Source organism: Stenella coeruleoalba, assembly GCF_951394435.1.
Source record: "Stenella coeruleoalba genome assembly, chromosome: 16".
Classification (NCBI taxonomy): domain Eukaryota; kingdom Metazoa; phylum Chordata; class Mammalia; order Artiodactyla; family Delphinidae; genus Stenella; species Stenella coeruleoalba.
In genome coordinates this window covers 44706903-44728265 of record NC_137162.1, presented here as the reverse complement: position 1 = coordinate 44728265, position 21363 = coordinate 44706903, and the positions used below count along the sequence as shown (strand labels likewise).

The 21363-nt window shown below is 43.7% G+C and overlaps 1 long non-coding RNA gene across 2 annotated transcripts in view; it reads right to left on the bottom strand.

Annotated features, from left to right (window-relative positions):
- Window positions 1-15867, bottom strand: part of LOC307175638 — a 58885-nt gene extending 43018 nt beyond the window's left edge. For both annotated transcript variants that reach the window (XR_013824390.1, XR_013824391.1), the window contains exon 1: window positions 15703-15867. This is a non-coding gene — a long non-coding RNA (uncharacterized lncRNA). The remainder of the gene's footprint in view (window positions 1-15702) is intronic.
- Window positions 15868-21363: the final 5496 nt, after the last annotated feature.

Below are 21363 nucleotides of genomic sequence, written 5' to 3'. Positions count from 1 at the left end.
TGTCATTTTTAAAATTATAATAATATACATTCATAGTAATAAATCAAATAGTAAAAAAGGCTTATAATACAAAGTGGCAGTTTCTTACCAGATGCCTCCATAGCCCAGAACCAGCCTACAGAGACTGTTCACTCTTTCTGTTGGTAATTGTTCTGAAGTATCTCCCCATAACTCTAAATAACATGCATTATCCACTTCCCGTTCTGCTGGAGATGTAGAGGGGTTTGGTCCCCTTACAACCAACCCCTTCCCTCCTCTCTCTTTGAAATGTTAGAGAATTGTATTATTATTTGTATTATTGTTATTATTTCTAGCATCTCTATTGTTAAATGGTAACTTTAACACACTCCCCCTTTACCTCTAGTTCCAGTTACTTTTGACACACTTTCTCTTTTGTAAAATGAGGGTATTCGTTTCTGGGCACTTTCTTCTACTTTTCTTCTCCCTCTCCCCACTCTTCAAGTCATCTCAGCCCTCCCATCTTCTGTCAGCTGTGCATGTACTCGTCCCAATTAATGTGATGTAGCTGACACTCTCCTGCTCGAACTGCAAGTCCAGCATCAGCGTACTACAGCGGCCAGACCAGGAGCTCCTGAGAAGGGAACCGAGGCTGATTTCCACTAGTGATTTTCTCTGCTCCCCCAAGGAAGCCAGCCAATTCCTTGTAGCAATTCACTACTCTTTGCAAACGATCGCTCCGGTGGAGAACCCATTAATTTTCTTCTATCACCTCCTCAGAGACCCTCTAAGCCTCACAGCATGAGAGGTTTTGGCTTTATGAGAGTGGGGAGATGGTAGGGGTCAGGGAAGAGAATATCTGGTTATTTAAAATATCTCTATTTCTTAATTTTTCAATTTACTTGGTGACAGTAATAAATAGAGAGAGCTGGAAAAATGCCAAGCATGTGTCAGAAAACATGGGTATTTTTGTCCTGGTGCAAGTTCTGATTCCTCTTAATATCCTATATTAATAGGATATTTAAGAGACTACATTGTAGACGTACTGAGTGCTTTGATCTAGAAGGACCTGCAGCGCCCTCAGATGGAAGCACTGAGCATCTCCACAGATGCTGCTCCCCACCTCCTGCAAAGATTCCCTGATATCCTGTCTTAAACTTTGATGCTGTCTTGGCCTCCTTTGGCATAGACCTTAATATTTCCTTACTGGGGCTGCTAAAAATCTTGGGATTGGTTCTTCTCTCAAGGATCACCACCCACTTGCCACTTGCCACTCTGCCCAAAGGTCTAGGACCATTGCAGGCTCTCAACTTGACTCCTCTTCATTATTCAAGTCTTGACTTCCTGTGCTGGCTCTTGGCTTCCCACTCTGCCTGGTTCACTGAGCTGGCCCCAGCCTCCCCTGCAGACGGCTCAGGGCCAACAGATTGCTGACACCAGGAGATTAATTAGGTCCAGGGAAGCTGGAAGCAGGTGGCTTGAGTGACTTGGCCACTCGTTTGCTGCTCTTTCTCTAGGATAGAATGCAAACACACATACACATTCCTAGTGCCATCATGACCATCATAAATAACCCAAAAGACCCTGGCCACAGGGATCTTAACTCCAATAATAATGGGCAGTCAGTTTAGCTGCATCTCAAGCAAAGAAGTACAAGTCAGTAAACCAGCTCTGGAGAATCAGAACCATTGACCACACATAATTCCGGGGAACGGATCATAGGCTCAAGTCCGAGGGCATGTCTGTCAGTAAGTCTGGCCCAGTGCTGAATCATTTAGTTTCTGGTAATTAGGCATCTTCTGTTCAAGCAAAAAGTAACCAGATAAATATCTGCTGAGGTGAGCCAGTAATAACAACAGGAACAGTAATAATCGATTTGCATTGTAATCTCTAGATCTAAAAGCACCTCTCTTTATTTGTTTATGTATTTATATATTCATTCACTCAATGGACAAGTTTAGGCTCAAAAGACGAATGAAGCTGTGTGCAGGGGGCTGTGCTGCACAGAAAGCCCTTGCCACCCAGGAACTCGGTGTGTCTGGGGACACGCTATCTACACAAGGATCCACAGCCTGCAGTTAAAATGCTGAGACAGAAGTTGCACCACATGCCATGGGAACAGCGTGGGGACTCAAGAACTCTGCTTCTCGATGAGTTCCTTCACGTCCAAACGTATCTCTACATTACTTACTCTCTTTACCTCTGGCAAGGTTGAATGGCGTTATTTTACCCAACACCAGGAATCTTCCAGGAACTCCAGACAGACTCAGGCAGGTGAGGTCAGGCAGGCATGTGTTCATGGAAGGAAGTGGGCAAGCAGCTGCGGGGGCAGACAGGCCTGCCGATAGCCTCTCACTCAGGAAGAACTCTGCCTGCCACCCATCCCGGAGCTGGGGAGTAGACATCCAAGGGTGGACCATGGAGAGAAATGACTTCAGCAAAGCCCCACCATATGAGCAGAGCCTGTGTCCACGACATCTCAGTAAGGAATTTTAATTCTCCGTTGTGTAATGTGGCACAGAAAGTCATCTTTGGGGATGGATTAAAGACACCTCGGTAGTCATCAGCTGAAAGCTTTTACCCTGAGCGCTCACATCTCTACGGGAGCCGGGCCTTTCAGAGTCGAATTGTTAACAGGAATTCTCTCCTAGGTACCAGCGCTTCTCTGGGAAAAGATCCAAAGTTTGGGTCAGTCCTCCCGGCATATGCATTCCTGGCCTGGGCCATCAGATCTGTGCCAGCCTGTGCAGGCTCGGTGCACCTGCCCTCTTTGCTCTGGACTCCCGACCCGGAGTTGGACGGTGGGGGATGGCCGCCTGTACTGGTGCCAAGAAAGACCCACCCTGACTCTCTGCTCTCTCCCTTCTCCCTTTGTTCTAACATTTTCCTTGGATTATGGCACGTGCCCACCTTGGAAAACTGAGGAAATACAGACAAATTTCAAAGGAGGAAACAACACTTTTTCTAAACCATACCACGCAGCAAAAAATTCAGTTAATATTTTAGTGATTTTTCTTGCAATTTTAAAATCCACGTTGTATATATAGAGAGAAGTTTGAGGCTGTGGGGGGCTAGAGATGATATTCTATAACCAATTTGTCTTCTCATTTCATATTACACGAGTGTTTCCTAAAATCAATAGGAGTGTGTCCGATCACTTAAACACTGGAGATATTTGGGGTCATGCTTTTCTAGACAGACCCACACACATCCTATTTTCGTTCTATTATACATACTATTCTTTTTTTTTTTTTTTGCGGTATGCGGGCCTCTCACTGTTGTGGCCTCTCCCGTTGCGGAGCACAGGCTCCAGACATGCAGGCTCAGCGGCCATGGCTCACGGGCCCAGCCACTCCGCGGCATGTGGGATCCCCCCCGAACCAGGGCACGAACTCGTGTCCTCTGCATCGGCAGGCGGACTCTTAACCACTGCGCCACCAGGAAAGCCCCATACTATTCTTTAATCATATTTTTTACTTAATAGCCATTATGGGTAGGTCTTTATGTTAGTAAATATAGATCATATGTCAATTTCTTTATAATATTTTGTAGAACAGAGGTTACACAATTTCCTTAATACTGTATCGATAGACATTTAAAATTTGTCCTTTTCTTTTTTAGTCAAATTAAAAAAAGCATCATGATGGGTCCCTGAAGTATTTCTTTAGAACAAGCTCCTGAAGCTGGAGTCCCTAGCGTCAGCAGGAGTGTGCTTTGAATTCCTGCCCTTGCCCTGCAGGTAGGTTGTAACACTATTTCTAGCAGCAGTTTATGAGCACGAACAGCTATGGTCCTTGTTAACATTTAAGATCTTTTTAAATCTATGCTGATTTGGGGCTATAAATATCTCACTAAGGCTTTTTCACATTTATTGATCATTTGCATTTCATTATATTCTATCTGAATTGCCTTTTTGTATTCTCTCTGCTTTTAAAAACAGTTGTTTACCTTTTTTCTTAATGTTTTATAAGACCTTTTTATATAATAACTATATTAATCCTTTTATACGCATTTGACAAGTCCTTTCCTGCCCACACCCTCTTACAAATTTTCCTTATCTCTTAACTTTATATCTGGCAGGTGGTTGTTTTATTTCAAAGCACATTTTAAATTTTTATGTATTAACATGTATTAATCTTTTCCTTAGAATATGTCAGATTTTGGTTACGTGCTTAGAAAGAACTTTCGCAATCTAAATTTTCATACAACTTTTCACTCTATATTTTCTTCTATTGCCTTTATGGTTTCTCCTTTTTTTTTTTTAACTTTAAAATATTTAGCCCATCTGGAATTCATTTCAGTCTGAGGTATGAATTTAACACTATTTTCCCCTGAAATGATTAGTAGCCTGTCACAACACGTTCCCTGGCTAATCCTTCCTTTTTCCCTAGATTTAAAGAGACATCTTTACACATGTACCTCGTCCCATGTGCTTCTGTGGCACTTCTTGTGGGCATCACATCATGATGAGAGATGGTGACACCTGTTAGGGGAACCTCTCTGACTCAGCACTTTTGTTGCTTCCAGGTAAAAACTCTGGGATATACATACACACTGTTGGGATGTTGACCGGCATTTTGTTATATTTGCAGATTACAGAGAATTATGATAGTCTCATTAAATATAATAAACATTTTGTTTCTTCCTTTCCAATATTTATGTAATTTATTTATGTCTCCTTCCTTCTGGGAGTAGCTAAAATGTGGCTCCGCAGCAATGCTGAGACATAATACCGAGTGGGGACATCCTTATTTTACTTTACCCATAGATCCCTCTGTTTCACAACTAAGTATAACACAGGCAGGGTATTTCTGACAAACATTCTCCATAATGGGGGGAGAACACAGGAGCAGTTATTGAATTATTATCAATAGCAGTTATTATCTGTCACTTAAGCAATAAATGAGATTGGGGGGTGGATTTTCTCCCTTAGCAAATATAATTTTTAAAATATAAATTATATTAACATACTTCATGCTGATAAACTATTCCCATATTCCTTGGAATAAATCTGGCTAGTTCATGTTACTTTGTTTTAAATTTTAAAAAACATTCTATGTTTTGGAATCTTTAAAATAGCGTTACATTTAAGTATCTCATCAAGGTCTGATAAAATCATCTGTGACTTGTATTATTTATATGGAATCTGAAAGAGGGTGGACAGTAATTTGCATTTTTAAAAGCCCTCCCTTCTTGGGGTTGGGGTTCTTTGATAGAAAGAGTAGTTTTACAATTTCCATGTGATTAAATACTGATTTTTTTTGGCCATTACTTTCTAATTTTATTATACTGTGGTCAAAGAATAAGGCTTGAAAATTTCTACTTTATTTAAAGTAGAACTTACGAAAGCTTTTGGGCCTAGTTCATGATCATTATTTATAAATATTTCATTAACATGTTAATATTTTTAAAGAATGTGCTTTATCTCTTTGTGGCTTATAAAAATTTCCTCTGTAGCTAGTATGGCAAGTTTGTTAATTATACTATCAGTCCCTCTATGTCTTTATTTTTTATCTCCTTGATCTGCAAAATTCCTTTTTTTAATAGTTATTTATGTATGTTTTTGTTTGTTTGTTTATGGCTGCATTGGGTCCCCGTTGCTGCGTGCAGGCTTTCTCTAGTTGCGGTGAGTGTGGCTACTCTTCGTTGCGGTGCATGGGCTCCTCATTGCAGTGGCTTCTCTTGTTGCAGAGCATGGGCTCTAGGTGCGCAGACTTCAGTAGTTGTGGCATGTGGGCTCAGTAGTTGTGGCTCGCAGGCTCTAGAGTGCAGACTCAGTAGTTGTGGCGCATGGGCTTAGTTGCTCCGCAGCATGTGTGATCTTCCCAGACCAGGGCTCAAATCCGTGTCCCCTGCATTGGCAGGTGGATTCTTAACCACTGTGCCACAAGGGAAGTCCCTTGATCTGCAAAATTCTGTGCAATGTGTTAAAACTTTTTGATACCAAACATTCATTTCCTTACATGTTTTACATTTTGCATAGTTTCTTCTGAAACCAGTATTTCAAATGCAAATTTCATGACCACAGTGTCTTAATTTTTGATTGTATATTTTATCAATAAACATAATTTTCCCCATTTACTATTTTTATACTTTTTTCCTATATAAAATATGTCTGCTAGATCCTTACCTATCTCCTAAGTGTCAAAGTATCAATCTTTCTGTTCATTTCTCTTTAGGAACATCTAGGTTTTGCCTTTTGAAGCACTCTGAGCTACTTGGGCTTTGAGTAGGGAAGTTTAGCTTACTTATTTTTTTGAATGTATTCTGATAACTGATCAGTTGGGTCATATTCTTATTTCATCTTCTATATTTATCTTGTCTCTAGTATTTCTGTTTTATCTTCTTTACTTTCAGTGTGTTGACCCAATAATATTTTTTTCCTTTTGCTTGTTCAGAATTTGGCAAGTTATAGATCCAATTTATATTTTCCAGTGGTTACAATTCAGTTTGTAACTGTACAATCCAGTTTTGTAAAACAAAACATTACACGAAAACAACCTTGATCTTATATTTCACTGTAATTGTAAAAAATGAAATCGTTTCCGTGAAACAGGCTTTAGAAGAGAAAGACATCTTTTATTTCTCTCCCTCCCTTCTTCCCATATCAGATCTGGATGTCCCACAGTTGGCAAGGCAGCTGGCGAGAAGTTTGAATTTGCCCTTGTTTGAGGGAAAATTAGTTCAGTGTGGCTTTGCCTTTGTCACAGAGAACTTATTTGGGAATGAAAAACGATGAACTAAACACATGATAACATAAAAGGGGGTGAACACATTCCAATACTGTGTTTCTTTTAGAACTGTTTTGTTCTTTTAATTGATGTGCATGTAGACTGAGCTATTTATGAAAGCTACTTGTTTTTAGAAGTGTGTGTGCTATGTGCATGTGAATGTGTTTGTGGTGTCTGTGGTATGTGTTGGGTGCTTGGTGTGTGTACTTTCTGGTGTGCATATGGTTTGTGTACGTGTGTGATACGTGTATGCAGTGCATGTGTGTAGATGTGTGGTGTGTTTGTGGTGTCTGTGCTGTGCAAATGCCTGTAATGGGTATGGCATGTGTGGTATTTCTGTGTGGCAAGGTATTTCTGTATTTGTTTGAGTTGTGTGTAGTTTATGTGATCTGTGACATGTGATGCTTATCAATAGAGCAAGTTGTGTGTGGGCACCTGTGATGTGTGTTCCACATGACTAGAGTACTGCGTTTGATGTGTTTGGCATATGTGTACGTGGTGTGTGTATGTGTGTGAGTGCGTATGTGGTGTAATACATGTGTGATGTAGTATGTGTATGTTGTGGGTATTTGTGTGTAAAGTACTTTGTGTCTGGTGTGTGTGTATAGTGTGATAGGTATACGTAGCACGTCTGAGGTGGTGTGTGTGACAGGTGTGTGGCATGTGTCTTGTGTGTGTGTGTTAGTGTGTAATGTACGTGTCTGGTTTACTGGACATGTGTAGCACCTGTGGTGCGTATAGTGTGTGGCTTGTGCAAGTGAGTCTGTGTAGGAGGTAGTGTGTGTGTGCACTTGGGTGTGGTCGTGGGCCCTGTGCATCTAATCTTGCACTGGAAGAAGCAATTTCTCTTCACCCCGTGCAGGTCCTGGTGGGGACCAGGCCAAGAGGACTGGAACCCACTCAGCCCGTCTATCCTCCCTGGCCCAGCAGGAGGCATCCTCTCAGATGTGGTGAACAGAAGCCCACAGTCTGGGGGAGATGCATGGAAGTGAGTAGTGGTGTTCCAAAGAATTGTCCCAGGGACCCCAGGCCCTACATCAAGGTCCCATGGGTTAGGGGTGGACTCCTTTATGTCCTGAGGATTGTGAGATTTCCTCCTGTCAATTATTACAAAGGTGGCAGATGCAGGGTCACAAAGGGTGGCCTTGGGGACAGTCCTGGAAACGATTTGGGTGGGCCGGAGACTCAGTGCAGGAGGGAGGTGTGGAAAGACTCTCTTTCTCCCTGGGCGATAGGGGGCCAGGTGAAAGGCAAGGTGTGCCCATGAGGCGTTCAGGAAAAGGATTTCCCTTCTCCTCTTAGTCTTCAGCATTACTTTTGGCAGGTGTGCTTTCCTATGCTGTGTTTCTGGTTCATGAACCTCAAGCCGTCAGGAATCTGGCCTTTGCTGAACCGAGGGGCACTTGAGACAGGCTGGTGTGTCTGATTCGCGGTCCAGTAAGACAGAGGGCAGTCTTTGCGTGCCCCCATATCCTCTCTGAAGCCAGCGGCAGGGGGGCAGCACTCCAAGGGAGTGCAGATGCCGGTCGATGCAGGGAAACCTGCATCTTTGCTCCTGGTGGAGCAGGGGAGCTGCAGAGCAAGATGCTGGTCGTGGCCCAGGTAGGGCCAGGAGACTTGAGTGCCGCCCCTCCTCTCTGAGGACCCTCACAGGCACCGGTTCAGCCCTGCTCCTGTGAGCAAATAGATCAGTGCTCTTGGATCTATCCTGCTGTCTCTGATTTCTCTCTCATAATTTCTACCTTCTTTTTTTAGTGACTATATGAATACATGAATGTACTGTTTTTAACTTTCCATTCTGAAATATTGCAAACCACACGCAAAGTCAAAGCCCCCTTTGACACCACTGTCCTGGATTTTACTTCTAATCCTGGCCCTCCTCCTCAAGGGTTATCAGTTTAATGTTTATCGTTTTATACATATTTTCACAGACAAAAATATGTAGTTTTCTTAACATATATAGTATTATATCACACACTTTCTTCAAATTCTCTTTTCACTTATGCCTTAGAGGTATTTCCAGATCAGAACATGCAGAAGTACCTAATCTTAAACTGCTGCATTGCAGTGCACAGTGAAAATACACCCCAATTCCATGTGACACTTTTTTTGGTGGACATTTGAAGTGCTTCCTTTTTATCCTACCTTAAACAATACGGCAATGAACATCTCGATGGATATGTAGTGTTTCTCTAAAATGGCTACCTAGATTTAGAAATGTCAAGATAAGAAACGTACATTTAAAATTTAACCGATAATGCCAAAAACTTCCTCAAGAGGATTTGCCGATTGATACTTTCACCAATAATACCCACATTCCTTTTCAATTTTTATAAATATGATGAGCAAACCAACGGTTTCCTTGCCGTTTTAACTTGCATGTCCTTGGTCATGGAGGAGGCTACATAGCTTTTCATGTTTGTTGTCAATCTGGCTTCCCTTTCCTGTGAACTGTCTGCTTTCATCTTTTGCCTAGTTTTTGACTATTTGCTTTCTCATTGATGACAGAAAAGTACTTTATGTATTCTGGAGATTGATACATTTTATAAATTGCTAACATTTTCTTCTAGTCTATGGTTTGTCTTTTAACTATGATTACAATGTCTCATCATCTAAGAACTTTCAATTTTGATGTCATCAAATTTATCACAAATTTTTTAAAGTTACTTTTTCTTTATAGCTTGGCACTCAATGGACTCTTCTAAGTGTTCATCTTTTTCCCTTAAGCTTTGGAAAATTTTGTATTTATTTTTAATATTCCCTCTCCTATACTTCTCACATTCGTACCTTCTAGAACTTTGCGAATAAATTTTAGAACTTTGACATCTATTCACATTTCTTAACTTTTAAATGATTATACCCAACTCTTCCTTTGTTTTATGCTCAGGAAAAATTTCTTACTTGATTTTTCTTTAGTTATGTCTGTTTTACCATGCAGCATATTGAGTATATAGTAAGTTTTTTTACAATAATAGCTTTGTGTATATACATACATACATACATTTTTTAAAGAATCGTGATCATTTCTTTATAATAGCAGCCTATGCTTGTTTCATGGGGATCAACAGTGTCTTGGCTCTCTCTGAGAACTTGAATTATCCCAACACAGAATCTCGCACATCTTGTTTGCAGATGTTGGCTCCTCTCTTGCTGGTCCTGGGCTTCCTCAGCTGCTTGGTAACTCTTGGTATCGCTCATCTTTGAATCTGGCATTCCTCTATGCTGGGACTAGTTGCTGTGACCCAGCAGCAGAGGCTTGGGATGAACCAATAGGCCAAGGGTTCCACTCATTACTCCTCATTATTCTCCTGGGTGAGGAGCTTCCCAGCGCCTCTTGGGTGTTTCCAGACATTCAGGTCACTACCCTGACTCTTGGGCTCAGGTACTCAACTCACACCCTCTCCTGATTGACAGAAGCAGCAGGGTGGGGAGAGGGGAGGGTCTGCACCCCTGGCTGCTCCTTTTGTGCCCAACCAATCACCCTGTCTGTCTCCCCAGATTCCCTTCTGGCTCCTGATTCACCACCTTTGGGGCTTCAAACACCTGGTGGGCTGCATCCACCTTTTGCAAAAGTCCTTTTCTGTGTGAATTTGGCTTATAGTTCCCTTCTGCAAAATGATCCCATTCACTTTCTGTCTTTTAAGGATTCCTCATAGTTTCTGATCCATTATAGAAATGTATTTTTTGTTTGTTCGTTTTCTGGCTCTAATATTGATTTTATAAAATACCTTTTCTATAACTTTTCATGATTTGGAATTGGAGATGAGAACGAGAGTAGGTGTAGTTCACCATCCGCATCTAATTTTCCCTCACATTTGTCTCTTGAAACTGGGTTCCAAATTAATTTCTGCATCAGCCTCCTGAATTTATTTTTTTAGTATCCATTTTGCTATTATTTGTTTTATCAATTAATCAAGTTGCCTTCACTGAAGAATTCAACAATGAAGATTTATCTTTAATCACTCTTTTTCCCCCTTCTCAGATTGCTTGCTCTGTATGACAGCCAAGTTATAGACTGGTTCTAAAATATTTATAAATTAAAATAGACTAAGGGGATGTGGATCTTATCTACACTGGCAAAGGCAGAAAGAGCAGAAAGCAAATACCCATCCAAGGAATTGTGCCAACAGCTCTGAGGAAAGTCTGTGTGTGGCTGGCAGGGCACAAAGGAAAGAACATTTTTTTGACCTATTTGGGTGGATTCCAGAAGCCCATACCCAGGATGAGAGGCTCAGCCTTTAATTTCAATCTGCTCGTGGATACAGACACTTAATGGCTCATTAAGCACCAGGACTAATCATGATTTGATTTCCCACAGAATGTGTGTTTGAGAAAGTGGGTTGTACAGTGGTTAAAGGCTTGATTTCCTGAACAGCAATTCTCAAACTTCAGCCTACGTCAACCTCACCTGGAGGGCTTGTTGGAATAGACTGCTGGCTCCAGAGTTCTGATTCCAAAGGGCTGGGGTGAGGCTTGAATATTTGCTTTTCTAACAAATTTTCAAGCGATGCTGATGCTTCTGGCCAGGGACGCACTTTGAAAACGAATCCACAGTCTGACAAATTTAGGATTAACATCTTTATCACTTCTTAACTGCTTGAGCTGGAACAAGCGATTGATCCTCTGCACCCTCAGTGTACTTCACCAAGGATCCCAATAGGCTAGAATAATAGAATTTCCCTCACTGGGTTGGCATAAAGATCAAATAAGATAAAGTTTACACTAAGCACTGAATATGCACCCAGATTACCTCAAATACTCAAAATCTAGATATAATCACGATTTGCTTTGACAAAGTTAAGGACAATAACTTAGAATTTAAAAAATACAATTTATTCTTACCTACACTTTTAAACTGTATGTCAGAAACTTGCCATAGGGTGTTCAGGATTGGATAACTATGGCTTATCTTCCCATTGTTAGAACCTAGCCCCAGGCCAACTTATGGAAAAGCCCATTAATCATGGGTCTAGTTAATACCATATTCAGTTTCAGGCTACTTATAAAGGTGAAGAAAAGACATATATTAACAGAACTCATTATGCCACTCTCTTGATAGTTCACATTTTAACATGTAAAATCTACAGGAAACTGCCCAAAATCAATTAAGGATACCAGGCCTGAACTTCCGATCCATATGAAAAAGTCCACTTTTCCATAAATGTATATTATTGCCCTGGAGCTGGTTCTCAAAGTATGTTCCTGACAAACGCCATCAGCCTGACCTGGGAACTTGTTAAATGTAAGGTTCTCAAGCCCTACTTGGATGAATAGAATCAAAGCTCTGGGGATGGGCCCAGGTGACCAACACTTGCCCACTAACTTTGACAACCACTGCCCCGAAAGACAAATGATCACAGGAGAAACGTGCTTCAGCCCAGCTCCCTGATTTTACAGGTGGGAACACTTACATCTGGGAAAAAAACGAGCATCAAGTGACAGGGTAGCTTGGTAGCAGAGCTGAGGTTAAGAGGCAGGCATCTCCCTCCTAGCCCTGCCTGCTCCCCCAGGCTGGGTGGGGGCCATCACAGACCTGAGTCACCCAGGCCCACCGATGAAACAAAGGCTCCCCCGGAAGCTTGGAAACTTCCCTTCGGAATGCGACTGCTTCAAGAGACAAGCATGCTTCCTTTGTTTTTAGTGATGTTGTGTTATCACCGTCAGAGCAGCTGAACAGAGAGCCTTACCAGAATCAAAGGCGCCAGGAAGGCAGACCTCCTCTGGAGGCTGTGCGGGCCAGCAGCACACAAGGCCAGGCTGCCAGGAGCACGGTGGGAGACGTGGCTCTGGGAACGGAAGCAGCCCATGGACGGCCTTCTCGGACTTCCTGGCTGCCTGTGGTACAGAGCAGAGACACAGCTGACTTTTTAATGTGCTGTGAAGGAGTCAGCTCCTCCAAGACACAAGTCAGCCCTGGGCTTGCTTGAGAAAAATCTTGATTGTATCAACACATCTCAATGACTCTCCTTCTATTCTTCCTTTGTCTGAGAGACCAGTGAAAGCTGAGGCTATGTCACTGCATTTGAGTGTCAGTGGGGGCAACAGGTGCTTTTCCTGGTGGTCGCCTTTGGGTGTCAGGTAGCCCCCAACATCACGGGAGCAGGACCAAACTGAATGGGAAGCAGGGCTTTTCTTTCTGCTCTTTCCCCCACCCTCCTCCCGGATCTCAACACACGTACACACACCTGCAAGGACTCACTACAACTACAGCAGAAAGGAGGTGGGGGAAGATTAAAAACGTGTGGTTGCTTATATATACATTTATGTACACTTTGGAACATGTATATCTTTACATTTTACATATAGCATATATATATGTATCACATATGTGTATATACATGCATGCATATATTGTATATCACACATGCATGTATATACATATACATATATAGAGACACACCTTGGAGATACTGTAGGTAAGGTTCCAGACACCACAAAAAATGAATATTGCAATAAAGTGAGTCACACTTTTTGGTTTCCCAGGGCATTTAAAAATTATGTTTACACTCTACTATAGTCTATTAAATATGCAATAATATTATGTCTAAAAAAACAATGTACATAGTTTAATTAAAAGATACTATATTGCTAAAAAATGGTAACCATCACCTGAGCCTTTAGCAAGTCATAATAGTAACATCAAAGATCACAGATCACAGATCACCATAACAAATATAATAATACTAATGAAAAAGTCTGAAGTATTGCTAGAATTACCAAAATATAACACAGAGACACAAAATGAGCAAATGCTGTTGGAAAAATGATGTCAATAGATTTGGTCCACGGAGGGTTACCACAAACCTTCAATTTGTAAAAAACGCAATAAAGCGAAACGCAGGTAATGAGGTGCGCCTGTATATGTCATAACACATATAATCAGTTGTGGAGTCCAGGTGGAGACTCTTTTCTGTTTGCCTCCAAAAACTGTCCCATCTTCATGTTCTTTAATAGAGTGAAGTCCTTAACAATACAGAATACAGATCTGGCCCCTTATCTGCTGCAAGATTTCTGCACATCTGGCTCCTGCTTCAACCATTCCCAGAGGCCACTCTTGGGCAAATCTGAGTAACCTCTTGATTACTAAACTCGGTTGTCCTCTCTTCCCGTTTCTCCAGGTGGCAGCTCAGGGCACTGTTAACCATGGCCTCTTTCACCTCACCACCCCTTCTCCTCCTACCCCTCCCACCCTTTCACCCAGCTTTGCCTAGAGAAGAGGCGCCACAGCTTAGATCACTTGGACACAAGACCCAGAGAACTTTCTATGGGACCTCATAGCCCAGCCAGGCAGGAGCTGCACGTGCCGGCTGAGTAGGAGAATCCTGGGCTTACATGGCTTTCCTGGCCCAGGCTCCTCAGTTGTACTGAGCACGTTCTATTGATCACTGACAGATGTTCGTGGAAGAAAATAGGGAAACAAGCTGGTCAATCCAGGTAGGATGTACAAAGCACAAACTGCAAGACTTTCTGTTACTGGTTCTTGATGGGGTGGCAGGTACATAGAAAAGAATTCTCAAGCCCCAGTGGAGTGAGAATAAACATCTTTTGCTGTTGCTTCACCAACACTCCATCGTCCACAAAGATGGGTCCCAGTGTTGCTCACAAGGACCCTCTCTGAGGACGCACTTTGCCAGCCCTTGGAAGCCCTGCCATTTCTCTCACCCACATGCTCTTGGATATGGTTTTATGAGGCAGGCGGTGTTGTTTCCAAAAGCCACAGCTCAGCATGTTTTCCATAAATCACTTTAATAGAAGACACATGAAAAAGTCAAAAACTTCTTTAGCACGTGTGAAATGAAATTAAGAAACAGTTACAAAAATACCAAAGAATCTGTTGGGTGAATCCAACATCAAGGAGAAAAAGGGGATCTATTCCCGATTCCTAGGTGAGGTATCAGTTTCCTGCCAGGGCCAGAATGAAGGCTGCCTTCCAGAAAGATTAGTTGTAAGAGGGAAGCAAAGGATGCCAAGAAAAATAATACAGCTTGGTTTAATTAACTTAGCTGAATGCATATTTTCCTTCTGTCACGGCAGCTAACTAAAGGTTTCTGGCCCGATTCACTCAATCCCTCCACCCTTTACTCTTCTCCATTCAGTCCTGAACTCCTATAGTGCCCTTAGGAAAGGCCCCCATTGAATGAGTTGTCCTAATATCTTGATGGCCTTGTCTGCTCGGGGCAACTTTCTGTCTTGATATTGGGTTTCTGAAATTCTGAAGAGGCCAGTCTGAGACTTTCTTATATACTATCAGTGGGGCTATAAACTGGTGCAAATTTTATGGAGGGAAATATCATCAAATCTGTTCAAATAAAATATACTCTAGCCTTTGACCAAAAATTTCAGTTTTACGAATTTATTATACAGAAACATGCACACGGGTATGTTGCAAAAACCCAACTTTCCATTGAGAGGTGACTCAATCAATAAATTATGCTACAACAGAGAACTGGATTAATAATAACTGATATTCATTGGAAAGACCAAGATGGTTCTATACGGATTGACATGGAAAGATTCAACAGGATCTTAAGTGAAAAACTAAATTGCAATAAAATATGTATAGTAAACATTATCTGCATAAAACAGGTTATGCATCGTATCACGATCTGAAAGACTATACCCCAATGCTGATGGTTCTGGGAGCGGGGGAAGGGCATGGTAGCTTTCCACCCTCCCCATATGTGATAATGGAGTACTTTTAGCTCTTCCTGCTTCCCAGACGGTTCACCAAGATGCTTCCATTCAGTTCCACTCAGCTGCTTCCACTGGACCTCGTAACCAAGTCCAGAAAAACCCTGCTGTCTTTTTCCCCTGCCTTATCACATCCCTTTTCTGATGAAATACACATGCTTGAATGGGGAGAAAGTAAAACTAAGGGAGAAGGTAAGCAATTTGGGTGAATAATTCACATTTTTATCTATAATGTTTTGATTATTTTTAGAAGACATCACCATAAAGATTAAACAATACAAAAAATGGAAAAAAGATGAGAATAGCTATCTGCTTTACTCACCATGTGAGCAGATTCGCAGGGTACAGCCATCCCCAGTCCTGGTTCTTGGAGGCCTTTGGAGGAGGAAAGCAGCCTAAGATTCCACAAAGCTGCTCCGTTGTCATGTGGACCCAGACGCGTTGAGCAGGTGCTTTCAAGGCGCCACAGACATTAAGGAGAGTCATGTCCAGCCCTGTGGAGCAACGATGCAAGGGCAGAAGATCTAAAAACAAGATTTTCCCCAGGGAGGGTCAGGAGGGGCCCACAGTAGCTGGGGCTCTCAGAAGCCAAGCAGCACACCTGAGCTCCTCACAGGCCACCACTGAGCCCACTCGCATCAGGTTCAGGGGCAGGGCCACTGCCGGGGAGGCTCTCAGCGGTCAGGGTGCTAGGAGAGCACGGCTGGTGGAGGAAGTGTGTTTCAGGGGCTCCTCCAGGAAGCTCCCTGCTCCGGGACCTTCACAAAGTCACCGCCACCTTCCTGCAATGACAGGCAGGCTCCGGCTCTCTCGGCCCTGCCTCTGCCATTGCAAGTGTTCTCTATAGACATCACCCACCTGGTCTCAGGACGCCTGAGCTCACGTACAATCCTGGTGCTAAAACCTCAGGGCTCCCATCCCCCCCTGGGCTGTGTGTGGGCACAGACACGCCTCAGGGGTGAGGATTATTTCAAATTCTCTCCCTAATCCCTTCTTTGCCCTGTGAATTTCTGAACACTCCTTTCCTGAAAGCCTTTTTCAGGCCTATCACCTGATATCCTCCTTGGTACCTGCTTTTCCTATGTGGCCTGAGGTTTTGGTTCCTTAATCACCGTGGTTTTCAGTTCATTGCCATAGTGATTACATCAGCATTTCTCTTCAGTTTTCTACTTTCTTTTTAGTTTCCTACTTTCTTTTCAGTTTCCTTGGACAGAAGGCTTTCATTCTGATATTTTAGGCCAATTTTTGTATTTCTACACTAGCTTTAAATCCTAATCCTAACCTTTTTTTTTTTTTTTTTTTTTTTTGCGGTACGCGGGCCTCTCACTGTTGTGGCCTCTCCCGTTGCGGAGCACAGGCTCCGGACGCGCAGGCTCAGCAGCCATGGCTCACGGGCCCAGCCGCTCCGCGGCATGTGGGATCTTCCCGGACCGGGGCACGAACCCGTGTCCCCTGCATCGGCAGGTGGACTCTGAACCACTGCACCACCAGGGAAGCCCTAATCCTAAACTTTAACACTAACTTTCACCCAAACCTTGCCTCTCTGCCTTTCTTCTGGGTTCCTGCAATGAGATACCACTTTGCCCTGCAAAGATGGCTTTTCCGGTGTTAGAATGAAAGAAGTCCCAGATATAGTGTTAATTTAAAAACAGAGTTGGAGGACAGTATGTTAAGAAGGATCCCATTCTCTCAGTCTCCCTGTAAGCCTCACGCCTGGGTGCACAGTGCTGGGTAGAAACCCCATGACACCTTTGTGTGTCTGGATAGGTGACTTGATGTCACACGGGGCCAGGGGTGACCTCAGAGCTGGCCTGAGCAATGGCTCATTGTCCAGGGGTAGTCAAGCAGTGGCGAGCCAGGACCCTCCCCATCCCGGGGCAGCTTAAGTACAGGTGGAGCAGTCCTTGGGGAAGGGGTCTTTACCCACATTTCCTGTGGTCACTGTAACAAATTACCACAAACTCAGTAGCTTCAAACAACCAAAATTCATTCTCTCATAGCTCTGGATGCCAGGAGTCTGAAATCAAGATGTCAGCAGGGCCATCCACATTCCCTGCAAAGCCCCCCTGGGAGAACTCTTCCTTGCTCCTTCCAGCTTCTGGCGGCTGCCTTAGCATTCCTGAGCTGTGGCCACGTCACTCCAATCTGCTACCGTCTTCATGGGACCTTCTCCTCTGTGTAGGTCTGTGTCAAATTCCCTCTCTTATAAAGGGTCCACTCAGATAACCCAGGATATGCTCCTCCGCACAAGATCACTAACTTAATCACATCTTTTTCCATATAGGGTGATATTCACAGGTCCTGGGGTTTAGGGTGTGGACATATCTTTCGGGGCCACCATTCACCCCACTATACACACCCACGCTATTCATGGAGCTGGAACAGATGCCAGATGTTAGATATCGAAAGGGTGTCAAAAGCACAGCCCACACAAATAACTCCCCCCAAATAAACAAGTCAGCAGTGAGTCATACCCAGGCAAAGTGTGTTTCTCTTTGCCAAGTGCTGAGCTGTGTAGACTCAAGTCTCTCACACCACCCTGATCCTTGTGTGTGTCTGCTAGGCCAATTCAAAACTCCGTGTGCTAGGTCTGGCCCCGGGGATTCCTTGGGCCAAAGGGCAGCAGCCATATTTGGGGGAGCGCGTGGGTGTGAGGGCGTGGCGGTGTGATGCAGAAACACTGGGCTCAAGTCCTGGTTCCTCCACTTACTAGCCCTCTGTCCTGGGACAAGACATGTAGCTTTTTTAAAGAAGGACAAAAATAATCTCTATGTTTTATGATTTTGCAAGAATTAAATGGTAAAATGTACGTATATTAAAGCTAAACTCTTAACACGTTCAGGGGATTGAGCAGCCGGGCACCAGGAGAGGAGCATGTGGGCAGGCTGGTCATCCTGGCACCTGCTGTAAGTGGAACAACCTGAGGCAAGTCCTCACTCTCCACTCTGTTTCCCAGTGGGTTCAGGAAGCCCCAGAGACTCAATGGGCACTTCCTACCTTCCTCCATCCAGCCTGAGAAAGTGGCAACGATCATAGGTCAATGCATTTACGTAGGGAGAGAAACTCTCTTCCGACAGAAGACAGTCACCCCATGATCCAAGATGATTTCCTCCTCCTGTTTCCTGGGTCTCAAATACATAAAGATATTTAGACGCACAATAGGCAAAACAGGGCGTTGCTGAGGACTATCGCTCCCTTTCTGCACCAAGATCTGAAGGGTGGATGCACCCAGCAGGAATGGCCCCCTCTGGGCTGGGATTCAGGAATTAAAGGTATACAGTCCCTCCAGTGCATTCCCTGTCCCCCAGCCCTCTCCTCTTGGGAGGCATGACTATCATATTTGCTACCATCACCATCACCATCTGATGATAACAGGTGGGGACGCAGCCCAGGAGGTGGTCCTGCTTCCCCCTGACTGAGCCCTCTGGGGCCTCCATCCTGACCACCCCTCCCCACCCCATGGCGGTCTGCCGATGCTCCCATGCCCACCTACCCAGTCCCACACAGGTACCTGCCACGGCTAAAATGAAGAGAATCCAAACTGGGAGCTGCTGTGAATAGGCAAAGCCCTCAGAGATTTTTACTAAATCCAGCTAGGACCTGCGGCTTATTTATAAACTCATGTGGCTTTCCGACTTCTTTCACTTTAGCCAGATTGCTGACATGTTCTTAAATTATCCAGCTTTTTTTTTTTTTTCCTTCTTCTCTGTTTCTTGGGAAGATAAAGCCTCAAGCATGTGGCCCCTGTCTGTTCATAACAATGATGGTTTTCTGGGCGGCTGTCCCCCACCCAGACCACCATTCACTGCAGTTACCATTTTAACCCAGACTTCAGAAGCCTCAGAGGTATTTAGCCCTTAGGAACACAGAAAAGAAAGGATTAAGGGGGAGAAACTACAATGCAAAGGTTTTTGTTTTTCATTTCATCTATGTAGCCATATAGTAAGAAATTCTGTTATTAAAAATTAAAATTTGTAATTCAGAAATCCTCAGGCAGCATACATGTTTCTACTGCGTGATCTCTAATGGTCCAAGCAAATTCAGAAAACTTCCAATGGGTTCAAGGACTGACATGATGGCAGGCTTCAAGGAATGACATGATGGCAAGCGTCAAAGACTATTTCATCCGAAGCCATGAGTTACTTTATAGCAGAGAAATGCAATATAGCTTTGGAGACAGCTGACTTTGTCCTGCTCAAAGAGTCCCAAAAGATTTTGCCTGTGGGCTGTCGTTTGAACTCTTCTCTAGTCCTAACCCTGTCCCATCTGGGAAAGGTGCTGTACTAACACTCCCCAAATTCAGCAAGGTTCAGACTGGGGCTGATTAACATATTGTAACTTTCAAATTAAAGACAGGAACTCTCCATCCTCATCCCAATTCTGCACAATTACTCCATAGATTACTCACCAGGGAACATCAAAACGGAAAAAAGTAAGCACCACCCACCCACATCACAGCTGGGATTGTCACTTCCTAAAAGAAAACTCTCACTTGCCTTACCTAAGCCTGTAAAGTCCCCCATGAGTGCACTCAGGATGTTAAAAGCACTAGCCAGTGTTCACCTCTGTGTTGGGCGTATCAACATGCCCCACTTGCACTCACTGTGAGTCTACAGTAGTTTGAAATATGTCCACAAATACTTGGGCACTCCCTTCAAACAGCAAACCCCTCCCCTGAGTGTGTGGACTCAGTGACTGCCTCCTGGCAGGTAGAGAGAAGGCAGAAGTGCTGGGGTGCAATTTCAGAGAACAAGTATATTCGTTTTTTATTGCCGCATAACAAATTACCATGAACTTGTCTTAATGCACATTTATTATCTCACAGTTCTAGAGATCAGAAGTCCCGGTACAGTGTGACGGAGTCTTCTGCTCAGAGTCTCACAAGGCTGAAATCAGGGGTGGTCAGGACTGAGATCTCATCTGAGGCTCGGGGTCCTCTTCCGAGCTCATGCCAGTTGTTGGCAGAATTCGGTTCCTTGTGGTTGTAGGGACTGAGGTCCCCATAATCTTGCTGACTGTTGGCTGGGGACCAGTCTCAGCTCCTAGAGGCTGCTCTTGGGGTCTTGACACATGGGGCCCTCCACAATAAGGCAGTTCGCTCCTTCAAATCCCTGGTTGAACATCTCATTAGATCAGGCCTACCGAGGATAATCTCCCTTCTGATTAACTCAGTCAACTTGTTAGGGATCTTAATCACAATATTCCTGCTGCCATATAATCATCATGGGAGTGAGATCCCATCATATTTATATAAGTCCTGCTTCCGTTCAAAAGGAGGGTATTACACATGTGCGCCAGCGGGCAGAATCTAAGGGGCCATTACAGAATTCTGCCTGACACACTGAGTGATAAAAAGCCCTGTGGATTCCTGCTTGTCTTTCTTCCTCTCTCTCTGGGATCTCCCACTTTGGAGAAAGTCCACTGCCATACAGTGACTTGCCAAAAGGCCAAGTAGCTTTTTGGAAAAGTCACCAGGTAGAAATGAGGTCTTCTGTTAGCAGTCAGCAAGGAACCAAGTCCTGCATCCCATACCCATGGTTGGTGGGTGGGCGGTGGGGACGATCTTAGCAGCAGATCCGCCAGCCCCAGTCCAGCCTTCAGATGATAGCGGCCCTGACCAATGTCTTAACTCCAATCCTTCCGCAGATCCTGACCCCAAACCACCCAACTGAGCTGCTCCCAGATTCCTGACCCTCAAAACATGCGTTATACACATACAACACTAGTTTGCTGTTTGGAGATTCTCTATTTTAAGGTAACTTATTACACAGCTATAAATAACTAATACACAGCCTTTATTCACTAAAAGAGCAATTAAAAACAGTGGGAAAATGTTGCATTGAAAAATGAGAAAAAAAAAAAATCCCAGCCAAACTGCTCTCTATCCTCAAAGACAGAGCTCTCATCCCGGCCTTTGTCACTCCAGCCAGAGGCTCGCAATTACACTGTGCTCACCACTGGTTGCCTCCCCTCTTCTGCAGGG